At 43.0% G+C, this 12058-nt stretch overlaps 1 long non-coding RNA gene across 3 annotated transcripts in view; it reads right to left on the reverse strand.

Annotated features, from left to right (window-relative positions):
• Positions 1-6416, reverse strand: part of LOC103745562 — a 21286-nt gene extending 14870 nt beyond the window's left edge. For all 3 annotated transcript variants that reach the window (XR_003851803.1, XR_607763.2, XR_607762.2), the window contains exons 1-2: positions 5876-6416; positions 2585-2695 (exon numbers count right to left, since the gene is read on the reverse strand). This is a non-coding gene — a long non-coding RNA (uncharacterized LOC103745562). The remainder of the gene's footprint in view (positions 1-2584; positions 2696-5875) is intronic.
• Between the last annotated feature and the right edge of the window lie 5642 nt (positions 6417-12058).

Raw genomic sequence — 12058 nt, forward strand, 5'->3', positions numbered from 1 at the left:
CTTGAACTCACAGAGATCCGCCTGCCTCTGCCTCCCGAGTGCTGGGATTAAAGGCGTGCGCCACCACGCCCGGCCTGTAATTTTTATTTTATAAATATTTCATTTATTATTTTAATTTTATGTCTATGAGTGTATTGTCTGCATGCAGGTAGGTGCATCCATGTCATGCAATGCCCGCAGAGGTCAGAAGAGGGTGCTGGATCTCCTGCAACTGGAGTAAGGATGGTTGTTAGCTACCATGTGGCTGCTGGGAACGAGCCTGGGTCCTCTGCAAGAGCAGCCAGTGCTCTGAACTGCTGAGCCATCTCTCCAGTCCCTCAAAGGTAATTTTTAAAGTTCTGCTGTATTTAATACAAAGAGGGAAGATATTTCTTAGCTCTCTAAGAAAAATAACTTCACAGTAACTTTTCCACAGTTGTTGGAAGAACTTGAAGGATTCAGAGAACACTGATTGGAATTAATATAGCAGCTCATGACATAAGTGTGAGTATGTACACTAACAGTAGGGAAAGAGGGAAGTTTGTCTTTGGTTACCAGTTCCTACTCTTAAGGTAGTATCAGCATACAATCTTTTCCTTTTACAGAAGTCTGTACTGGGGTTGCTACAGTAATGCTATGTTTATACTTTTATGTTCCCACATCTGATGTGGGCTTCCAGGGGGCTCCTCTACCACCTGAACTTACCACACAGCCGAAAAACGCACTCAGTAAACACCTGTTGAAATAAAGGGAAGTATCTATGGGAGGGACAGGGAAATCATGGAAATAGACATAAAGCGTTACTTTCTAAACTTCAAAAAGATTTTATCTAAAAACAGTACATGGGCCAGGCGTGGTGGCACACGCCTTTAATCCCAGCACTCGGGAGGCAGAGGCAGGCGGATCTCTGAGTTTGAGGCCAGCCTGGTCTCCACAGTGAATCTAGGACAGCTGGGGCTACAGGGAGACCCTGTCTCAAAAACACCAAAAAAAACCCCAAAAAACAAAAAACAAAAAACCAAAATACAGTACATGAAATAAGGTGCATTATTTATAATACAAATTTAACACCTTCATTTACTTGGCTGGGAAAATGAATTTCATTTGAATCAGGCATTTGTGTCGTTCAGCCCCGACACACCAGTGTTAGGAATGGGACTCAGAGCCCTACTGAATGAAGTGCGCCACCACTGAGCTACGCCATAACTCCCAACAAGATATTCTGAACTCATCAATCAGTACAAACTTCCTATCAACTGAACTCTGATAAAAGATTCCTACAGTACATGCAATTTCTGGACAATGTCTCAAAGTAACCTATTTTTAAGAAACTGTCAAAAGAATTAAAGTAGGTGGAATAGACATTATCCTAAATGCTTGTAACTGCGCATTCTACTCAGAAAGTGGTAAAAGGAACAGAGTCCATTCACGGTAAAGATTCCTCTGAACATTCCTCTGTGAATTATCCAGCAACAGAAAAAGAAAAATTAGGTTTAAGAACCCACCCTAGAGAGATGATATACTCCTGAAACAAAACGTCAGCAGTGTTTTTCTTTTCCATACACATGAACAGCAGATTTGGACACAAAGCCCTTTCCTCTAACTGAACTGTGATCACTAAGTCTACATACACTTCTCTCATGGCACTTGTCAGATGTTTACAACAATAAATACAAGCTGTTCAGGACTCTGCTTATATGTTGTCCCAAGGTATAGCTTAAAGAAAAAAAAAAAAAAAAAAACCTTCAGCAAAGGTCTGGAAGTAGAAAATACAGGAGAGAGACTATGAATGTACTGCCAAAGTGTTTAAACACTCAAGACAATTAGTCAATTTTAATATCAGAAGAGGGCATGTATCTCATCTTTGAAAAGCAGGGCGTGGGGCTGGAGAGATGGCTTAGTAGGTAATAGCACTGGCTGCTCCTGCAGAGGATCCAGGTTCGATTCCCAGCACCCATATGGCGGTTGACAACTGTCCGTAACTCCAGTTCCAGGGGATCCAACACTCTCTTCTGACCTGCAAGGGCACTGCACAATATGGTTGCCCTTACATACATGCAGGCAGGACACTCATAAACATAAAAAATAATTTTTTTTAAAAAAAGCAGGCTGACAAAATTCTCAACTTTGCCAGGGATAAACTTAATAAAGATATTTCACTTATCTCTACACCTACAGAAAACTAGGCAACTGTACCTTACCATTGCTAATGTTTTTCTTTTTTTCTTTAATTTTTTTATTATTTTCATTTTATGTGTATGAGTGTATTGCCTGCACATGTGTGAGTACACCCGTGTCGTGCAATGCTGCGGAGGTCAGAAGAGGGCTTCGGATTGCCCGGAACTGGAGTTAAGGACGGTTCGTAACCATGTGGGTGCTGTGAATCCAATCCGGGTCCTCTGCAAGAGCAGTCAGTGCTCTTAACCGCTGACTCATCTCTCCAACCCCCTAATTTTTTCTTATAGAGCTATTATTTATTTTCATATCATGATTTTTGAAGACGGATGAGCAGAAAGAGTAGAAGATCAGAATCCACAGATGAACAGGAAAGAGAAACACAGGTGTAAAGACATGCTGCAAGAGAAGAACAAAGTCTCTTACTAACCTGCCGAACGCAGAGCTTGAACTCTCTCCAGATACTCATTGATTTTTTTTCTTGGATATGTTCTAGACTTGATCCTGCCATCTCAGCATAAATTAAGGCTTGTGCAGCTTCCTTAAAAACAAAAAATTCAAAGGAATTCAAAGGACATATTGCTATTAGAATTTCCATTACTACTTCTAATTTACTATTTTCTTCATGAATGACAGAACAAAGCATTAAGATTTTTTTCATAAAGCAAATAAACTATAAAATCCTCTAATACAATAAATCAATGACAGATTCATTACAAACACTTCAGAAAAGCTGTGACTTCCCATTCTCTGCTTACTTGTGTGTAGATCAGATTGTAAATTTATACCTTGAAAAGCACACTGCGTCTCAAGAACATTAAAATGGGGCTGGGGATATAACTCTGGTACAGCACATGCCTAACATTTGCAAGGCCCTGGACTCAATATCCAGGACCAAAACCAAAACAAAATCATTAAAACAAATAATCACCAAAATAAAAGTTGTATTAAGAAAAAGATTTTCAAGAGATTATAAAGGTTAAATATCTCACAGAAGAATGAAAACATCAAGGTAGAACACTTTAAGTACGTTTCAATTTTATAAAACAAACTTTGTAAGAAAACCTGGATTTGTCCTGCAGCTTTTCTGTAACTTCTACAGCCAGTTGTGCTATGGCTAGTGAGGAAGAGCTTCCATTTTCCCCATCAATACTACAGGTAGGTTACCAATGCTACCACCTAGAGAGAGCAGACAGTCCTCCAAGAAACAGCCCCTTTCTGCAGTGGGCCAGCACATACTGCACGCATAAGGCCTCATGCTGTTTCCTAAGTTGCCACCACAGAGCATCAATTTTGCAAGCCAGTTTTTGAACAGGAGTCGTTTAAGGGAACCCAACAAAATCAGGAAGTACAGTATGGATCCTACTGGACATTCAACCTAAAGGCCAGGTGGAGTAGAAAAGATGACTTCTTCAGAGTCCATAAGGGAGACATTTCAAGGGAGAAAAATGTAATTTTACATGTGAGCATTAAATATTGTAGCATATGTACCATCATTATCAAAATACATTATAGTTACACTTAACTTCATAAATTGAACCTCTTACACATATATTCTATACTAAATATAAATGTTAACCCTTGCATGTAAATATTGATTTTCAAATAATTATCTCCTCTCTTTCAAAGTCAATTTTTAAAGCTGGGTGTGGTGGCGCATGCCTTTAATTCTAGGAGGATCTCTGTCAGATTGAGGTCAGCCTGGTCTACATAGTGAGTTCCAGGCCAGCTGGGGCTGCAGGGAGACCTTGTCTCAAAAAGACTAAAAAAAAAAAAAAAAGGGCAAAATTTAAAACTGCATCAATTTTATTTTACTCCTTTTGTTTTGTTTTATTTTTTTGAAATAGTGTTCCATGTGGCTGAGGCTGGACTGAGGTTGGACTGAGGCTGGCTTCTCCTGCATTGTCCTTGTTTTTATTCAATGATGACGGTCAATACCATCCCACCCTTTTTTTTTCTTTAGTTTTTTAAATATTCTTCCTGACAACTTCTAAAAGAAAACAAAAGGCACTGCTGGATTTCTTCTGCTTTGGAAAACATTACTTTTATAGGGACTTTTTGGTTTTGTTTTTTGTTACAAAGTCTTGCCATGAAACCCAAGCTGGCCTGAACTCAGTGATCCTCTTACCTCAGCACACTTAGTGCCGGGATTACATGATTAGGCAGGTGCCACCATGCTAGGCTATATGGCAGTGTTTTAGGGGATTAATATTTGCCAAAGTTATTTCACACAAAACTAAAATGGAATTTTCTTTTAAAGAACTATCACCTGGGGGTGCTGGGGAGATGCTCAGAGGTTAAGAGCAGTGGATGCTCTTGCAGAGAACCCCAATTCAGTTCTCAGCACCCTCATAGCAGCTAACAACCATTCCTAACTCCAGTTCCATGGGACCTGACACCCTCTTCTGGCCTCTGCAGGCACTGTACACACAGGTGAACTTACTTACATGCAGGCAACGCACTCATGAAATAAAAAATAAATCAAAAAAAATTTTTTTAAAAAGAACTATCTCGTGGTAGCCAGGCATGGTATCACATGCCAATAATCTCAATACTAGGGAGTCTGAGGCAGGAGGATGACAAGATTGAAGCCAGCCTTGGCTGCATAGCAAGCTCCTGTCCCAAACAAAAAGAACAAAAAGAAATAAAAATAAAGATTCTCCTTGAAAGAGTGTAAAAACAAAAAGTTCAAAATGAATGATCCTAAAACACACCAAAAGCCGCTAAATGTAAGGTAGATTTTAAGATAAAAGCAATAAAATATTAGTTGAAAGCAAACCAGACCTTACTGATAGAACACAAGCTTGAGAAAAAATGAGTTTCTATATCACCAAGATATACCGACCTCATGAACATGCAGGTACCTTCTCATTCAACAGCGGGAATGTTTGGGGTGTGTTTGCCAATCCCCAAGGATTGGAGAACTGTGAAAGCCCATCCCCTTCGATTTAGCAGTTGTGCTTCCAGTTAATCTATCTCAAAGAAATGCCAACAAAGATATTAACTACACCATTAGAATGCTGCAAACCCACAAGGAAACTAACCTAAAAGGCAGCAAATACCGCACATGCACGCAACGAAATGCGATCCAGGTATAATGCAGGAAAGAGGCTTTAAGAAAATAGTAAGGGACTGGAGAGATGGTTCAGCGGTTAAGAGCACTAGCTGCTCTTGCAGAGGACTCGGGTTCAATTCCCAGCACCCACATGGTGGCTAACAGCCATTCGTAACTCCACTTCTAGGGGGATCTGACGCCCTCTTATGACCTCTGCGGGCATTGCGCGATACAGGTGTACTTACACACATGCGGGGAAATACACTCATACATATAAAAGTAACAAATGAAATAAAAAAATAGTATAAAGGTTATGATTTGAGTTTGTGGGTGAAGGAACCGTATACACACATAGGCAGAAAAAAAGAATCACGAAGGCAATCATCACCTGATAGAGTAGGAGATGGATGTATTCTTTCCCAGTCTACCTTCTTTTCTACATCCACACGCATTCTTGGGCATATCATATCATCGCAGACCACTTCCCGCCCGGCCCAGCTCCTGCCGCCACCGAGCAACCGGGCACCTGCCGGCTCCTACTCAGCCACTGAGGCCCGGGACAGCCCAAGCCTCGCGCTCCGGGACCCACCCTACCCGGCCCGGCCGCGTCCATACCCTCCCCTCCGCCCGCGCGCGCCCGGGTGACACGCTCCAGTCCCGCCTCACCTTGTAGTAAAACATCACCTCGGAGTAGCAGCCTTCGTGATCCCGCTGCACAGCAACAGCGCGAACAGCACCGCGTCCCGCTCCAACGCCGTCGCGTCCATGGCGCCGAGGGACGGGGACAAGCGCTGCCACCCGCGCGCATCAGGCTGAGGCGCCGCGGACCGAACGGCAAAGTTTACTTTCGGTTACTTCCGGCGGCTGAGGAAGGGGTAATTCCCTCCGCCTCGGCTCAGACCGACCAGGCAGCCCGCACCCGGACCTCGCAGCTCTGGTTCCGAGCCCGCGGGCTCCGCCCCCTCGCGCCACGCCCACAGGTTGCCCTGCGCAGGCGCAGCGGGCCGCAGGGGGCTCCCCAGCCCCAAGGAGAGGCGGAGGGCGAGGCCAGGTCGCTCCGTGGGGCAAGCGGGGGTGGGGTTCACGGTCATCTTCTTGGACGGTGGGCGGGGCAAAGCCCGCGGAAACCCGGTCTGCGGGGCAGTTGCGCATTTGGTCTCTTTGTCATAGAGGACTGGGCGGGAGAAAGCAGGTGTCAAGTCCGGCAGTCTCGTCCATCTGGCAGGAAGGAGGTGTCAGCGCCCACGGAGGTTGTCGCAGATGATTCGTGGTTGGCCAGAGAGGAGCATGCGCCTTTCCTGCACTAAGTGTAAAAGGAGTAGGCGAAAAGAAATAGCACCTCCCATCACCAACTGGATTGATTAAAACTAAATTAGAAATGTGAAGAATGGGTGCTTTTGATATGCGCTGTGTTGACACTCATTTTCCACAAACTCCATCATGACCTTATGTGACTCACGAAGATATACTGAAGTATGGTATCGCGTCGTCAATAAACCACATACATAATGTATTTTCCCTTGTATCTTTAGGTTGATTTAATGTACTTAAACAGGTAATTGTTCGATTGCTTTCTTCTCTCCCCTTAAAAGTATGAATTCAGTAGTGATGAAAATGATCTAATGATTGGTGCTAGAATTTGGATGGAATTCAAAATCCATGCGTACTCAAAGTGGCAAACCTTGACAAGAGTATACACTCTATGAGTCCATTTATCAGAAACGTTAGAGCAGCACATGGTGACACCAATCTGTAATGCCTGCGAACTGGGGGCTGAGGCAATAAGACTAGGAGTTGAGGCCAGCATGATCTACACATCAAGACCCTAACCCCACCCCAGGAAGCTCATATCTGTCACAGTGCAGGCTTCTTAATGGCCAACATACACACAAATCATCTGGAAATCTTGTTAAAGGTTCATTGTGACCCAGTCTGGGGTGGTGTCAGCTGTCAGGAAGTTCTAGAAAGATTCCCAGGTGATTCTAATGCTGGTGGTTCGAGGAACACGCCTTCGTTATCAAGGTCACAATGATGTGTATGCCACTACCAGAATTAGGCAGTTCATAGCTGAAGAGTCTGTGGTCAGCATCCCTCCCTGTACACCAGGTCTATCTGGACCTTCCATCTTGTCTGTACCAGCTGTGACTGCTTGTCATTTCTTCTCTCCACCCTTTCTGTCTGTCTCAAGCCCCAGCAATAAGATATTCTCCAACACCAAACTTCCAAAGTCTTGGGCCCAGGGTTTTTGTCCCTTGTCATCATTCTCTAAGGAAGACAGGGAATCACAAATAAACCATGAAACTGACCGGAGAGGTACTCTCATCTCTCAGGTGGGTAGTTACACATTCATTATTTATCCATCAATTCAGAAAATATTTACTAGACTCATGCCAAATATCTCAGGTTCCCTAAAGCTCAAAAAGTTTGTGCACGAACCTACCTGAAAAGCAAGTACTTCCCCACAAAACTTGGTTATGAATGTTCACAGCAGCTTTAATTTTTAATTTATTTTGTAATTAATAAAATATACATATTCATGGAATATAACTTTGAAATACATAGGCACACGTATATACATATATATGTATATATAGTAGAATAGATAATCAAGCCTGCGGGGGGGGTCTCTCCCTCTCTTCGCGGGTCGTTGGCCACCGGCCCACGAGGGCAGGGAGAGCAGAAGCGGCCAGCGGGGTCAGGACGGCCAGTGAGCACTGACGGAAGACAGCCCTTCCGGGGAAGCTGGTCCCAGGCGCAGTGAAACAGCAGTGCTACAGCCCCAGACACAGTGAAACAGCTCCGTTTACTCAGTGGGAGAACTAGAGAATTTATAGTGTGGAGGCAGTAGCAAAAGCCTTAGTTGATAGGTGCTCATAGTGTGCTTTATTTACATGTGGCAGTGGGCTCCTATCTTCCAGACTATCAGGCAATGCCTGATTATCATATAGAAAAAACCTGGGGGTAGTTTTTACTCCAGGTAACTATGCCAAAGGTCATGTTTCAGATAAGGTCAGGCATCCGTGCTTGGTGGCACTTTCCAGGTGAGCCAGGAAGAGAGCAGGAGGCCCCCTGCTGAAAAGGGGAGTCCTTCCATTTGGCGCCGAGCCCCTCAGGGATATCCGGACATGGAGAACTACAACCCTAACAGCAGGGTTTCCCAACAAAGCCGATAAATACATGCGGCTTTGTTTTTACTAGCCAAAACCTGGAAATAATTCCAAATATCGAAAACAAGTACATGGGTAATCAAATTGTGATATAATCACACAGTGAAATAAGACTCAGCAACAGAAATTGAATGTGTTACTGATGCACATCCCAACATAGGTGAATCTCAAAAATATTATTCTGAGCCAAAGAAAGCAAGGACAAGGGAACACATACTCTGACCCTGTGTTTCTTTTTGTCCCTTGTCATCAAAACTCAAGACAAAACTAATATATAATGACCAAAAGTGGGTCAGTGCTTGCCTAGAATTGTGTGGAGGGCAGGAATTGATTTGGAAGGAGCACAGAGTTTTTCAGAGTGATGGTGTCATATGAGTATATAAATTTTTCAATTGTACACTTAAAATCTTACATTTTATTGCTTATAAATTTCACCCTAGTCAAGTTGATTTTTAAATATAAAAATAGTCATATGGCCAAGAGTGGTGGCACACGCCTTTAATTCCAGCACTGGGGAGGCAGAGTCAGGTGGATCTCTGTGTGTTCAAGGCCAGCCAGGTCTACATAGTGAGTTCTAGGATAGCTGGGGCTACAGGGAGACCCTGTATCAAAAAGACCAAAAAAAATAAAAAAATACTCATAGGAAGGATTCATAAGTATGACTTATTCACATCATTATTTACTCTTTAAATCACTCAGCCAAGTAATGGTAATTTACACCATTCAGCAAATCCAAGTTCTGTTGGCCATCTGCACTAGCCAATACGTGGCAGCACCATTAGATAATTGCTAAGACAGAATCAAAACTGGGAAGGCCCCAGACAGCAGCTCAAACACATGGTAAGTCTGACACACTGTCCCTGGAGACCTGATGCTTAGGGAGTAGGAAAGGGGTTCAGGCTCAGCTGAAATTGGGGTGTCAAGCTCATGCATGCAGAGATGGGATTCCTGGGGTATGGTAGCGAGGAGGGATGGAGATTGAGTGGTTCTCACCCTTCAGTGGCTCCAAAGTCATTTGGGGCAGGGGTTCACAAATTGCTATGCTGCACCTCAAAGTTCTTGGTTCTGTAGATCTGAGCAGGACTCTGGAATCTACATTGCTGACAGGACCTGGCAGTTGGCGCTAAGGATACTAGAGCAGTGGTCTCACTTTGAGAACAACTGCTCTAGGAAGGAATTGTGGGAAGCTTGATCATGTTGCTGGTAACAGTTTCATTCCTTCCCTGTGGTCCCATCTCTGCTGTGCTGTCTTCATGGCTTTGACGTTTCCTTCTTTCCTAATGTCTTCTCCTGTGACCCTTCAGGCCACTCTGCCTTTGATCCAGCAGCAGCGTGTGTGTGATTGCTGCTCCACCATCTTACACCTACATAAGAAGACAAAGCTTCTGTAAGTTGTCAGAGGTGGATGCTCCTGAGGTCCCCACACTCCTATGATAGCATAAAATGAAAGTCCAGGATCTTGGCATCTAAACCAGATTCAGAGAGGAATATGATGAGTCTTTGAATATTACCCCTTTTGATTGAAAAGCTGTTAACAAAAGAAATAAGAAATCTGCTTACACCCACCCACCCAAATGATCACTACAGAAAAGTCCTTCTCAAGAAAATAAAGAGGGCTGTGGTAACCCACACCTATAATCCCAGCACTTGGAAGGTAAAGGCAAGAGGATCAGGAATTCAGTCATCCTTGGCCACATATCGAGTTTGGGGCCAGCCTGGGCTACATGAAACCCTATCACAAAAAGTCTACTGTAAAGGAGGAAAATGGGAGGCATAAAGCAGTAATGTACAAGAAGCCTGGGGTTCCATTTCTGTGTTCCATCTACCATCATTTTCCTTCACCCGGAAGCACTCCTGGTTCAATCCCTCCATAGGGGAGTCAATATCTGTGATTTCCAATTCTAAAACACACTCGGCTCTAGACATGCAACCAAGAATTTCAAACCCGACTTACACGTTGTCTATGAGAGAAGACTCAGCTCTTTCGTCAGTGTTGCTAGTTCTGGAATCCAAGGTCAGAGACCACTGAGACTAGACTGTTGTGCGTCTCTTCTGGCCTTGCACTGACAGTCGCCCCAGAAACAACCAAGAGAGGGAAGAGCATAGTTACAGAATTTAACTTTCTCTCATGTGTGCTTGGGCACTGTGCTGAAGGCTTTCCAGAATTATCTCATTCAATTCTAAAACCTTATATGGTAAGGACTAATGTTCCCATTTTACAGGTGAGAAAACTGACTTGGAGATATTAGTGTGCTCAAAGTTTTCAAAGTTATAAAACTGTAACCCTTTCCTCCCTCTGTTCCCTCCCCCACTTCCTGCTGTTTAACCCTGGCTTGCTATTTAATCCTGGCTGTCCTGGAATTCTTGGCAATCTTCCTGCCTCTGTCGCCCAAGTGATGGGAATTAGAGATGTTTGCCATCCTATATGGCAATACTGATTATTTCATCATTACTTCAATTTCATTATTACTTCATTTGTGTATGCATTCCCTCTTCTGATTTGCTATTTTAATTTGCCTTTGTATTTAACTTTTTTGGTGTATCTCTTTAGTTTATGTCTCTGAGTATTTTGCCTGCATGTATGTAAATGTACCAGAGTCATGCAGTGCCTGCAGAGAACAGAAAAGGGCCTCGAATCTTTTGGAGCTGGAGTTACAGACAGTTGTTAGCTGCCATGTGGGTTCTGGGATTCCAATCCCGGTCTTCTGCAAGAGCAGCCGGGTGCTCTTAATTGCTGAGCCCATCTCTTCAGTCCCTGTGTTCATTTATTTATTTATTTATTTTAAAAAACAGGGTCTCATTATGTAGCACATGCTGGCCTTTGAACTCATAATCCTCTTGCCTCAACCCTCAAGTGCTGATACATATTTGAATATTTTTTAAAATAGCCTGAAATTATTCAGCAATGAAGAAATAATTCATAGAATGGTAAAATAGCAAAATCTTTTACTGCATAGGGAATGACGTCAAAAGTAGCTTTTAATTCAAATGTAGCTTATAGTATAAAAGGGCTGGAGAGATGGTTTGGCAGTTAAAATCACTGACTGTTTTTCAGAGGACCCAGGTTTGATTCTCAGCACCCACATGGTGTCTAACACCATCCATAACTCCAGTTCCAGGGGAATTGGATGCCATCCTCTGACCTCCTCAAGCATTGCATGGCATGGGTGCACTTACACACATGCAGGAAATGCACTCATACACATAAAATAAAAATAAAAAACTAAAAAGAAAAGATCCAATGGAAATAATATATTAATTACTAGATCGAATGAGTTTTATTATATATGTATATATACTTTCATTATTTATTGATGCTTCTTATTAGCACATATTATAGATAATAATGGGTTTCATTATGCTATTTTTCTTTATTTTATTTTAGGCGTATGCATGTATTGCCTGCATGTAGGTAAGTGCAGTCATGTCATGCAATGCCTGCAGAGGTCAGAAGAGGCTGTCGGATCCCCTGGGACTGGAGTTACGGGACAGTTGTTGCTGCCATGTGGGTGCTGGGATTTGAACCCAGGTCTTCTGCAAGAACAACCAGTGTTCTTAACTGCTGAGCCATTTCTCCAGCCCTCATTATGATATTTTTCTGTAGATTGGGTTTTCACTACATGAAAACTATGCAAAAGCATCAAGAGAAAAGACTTCTGTGCAAAAATTTTCTTGAATATAG

This window comes from Nannospalax galili, unplaced genomic scaffold (genome assembly GCF_000622305.1).
Source record: "Nannospalax galili isolate Female #2095 unplaced genomic scaffold, S.galili_v1.0 scaffold120, whole genome shotgun sequence".
In the NCBI taxonomy this organism is placed as follows: Eukaryota; Metazoa; Chordata; class Mammalia; order Rodentia; family Spalacidae; genus Nannospalax; species Nannospalax galili.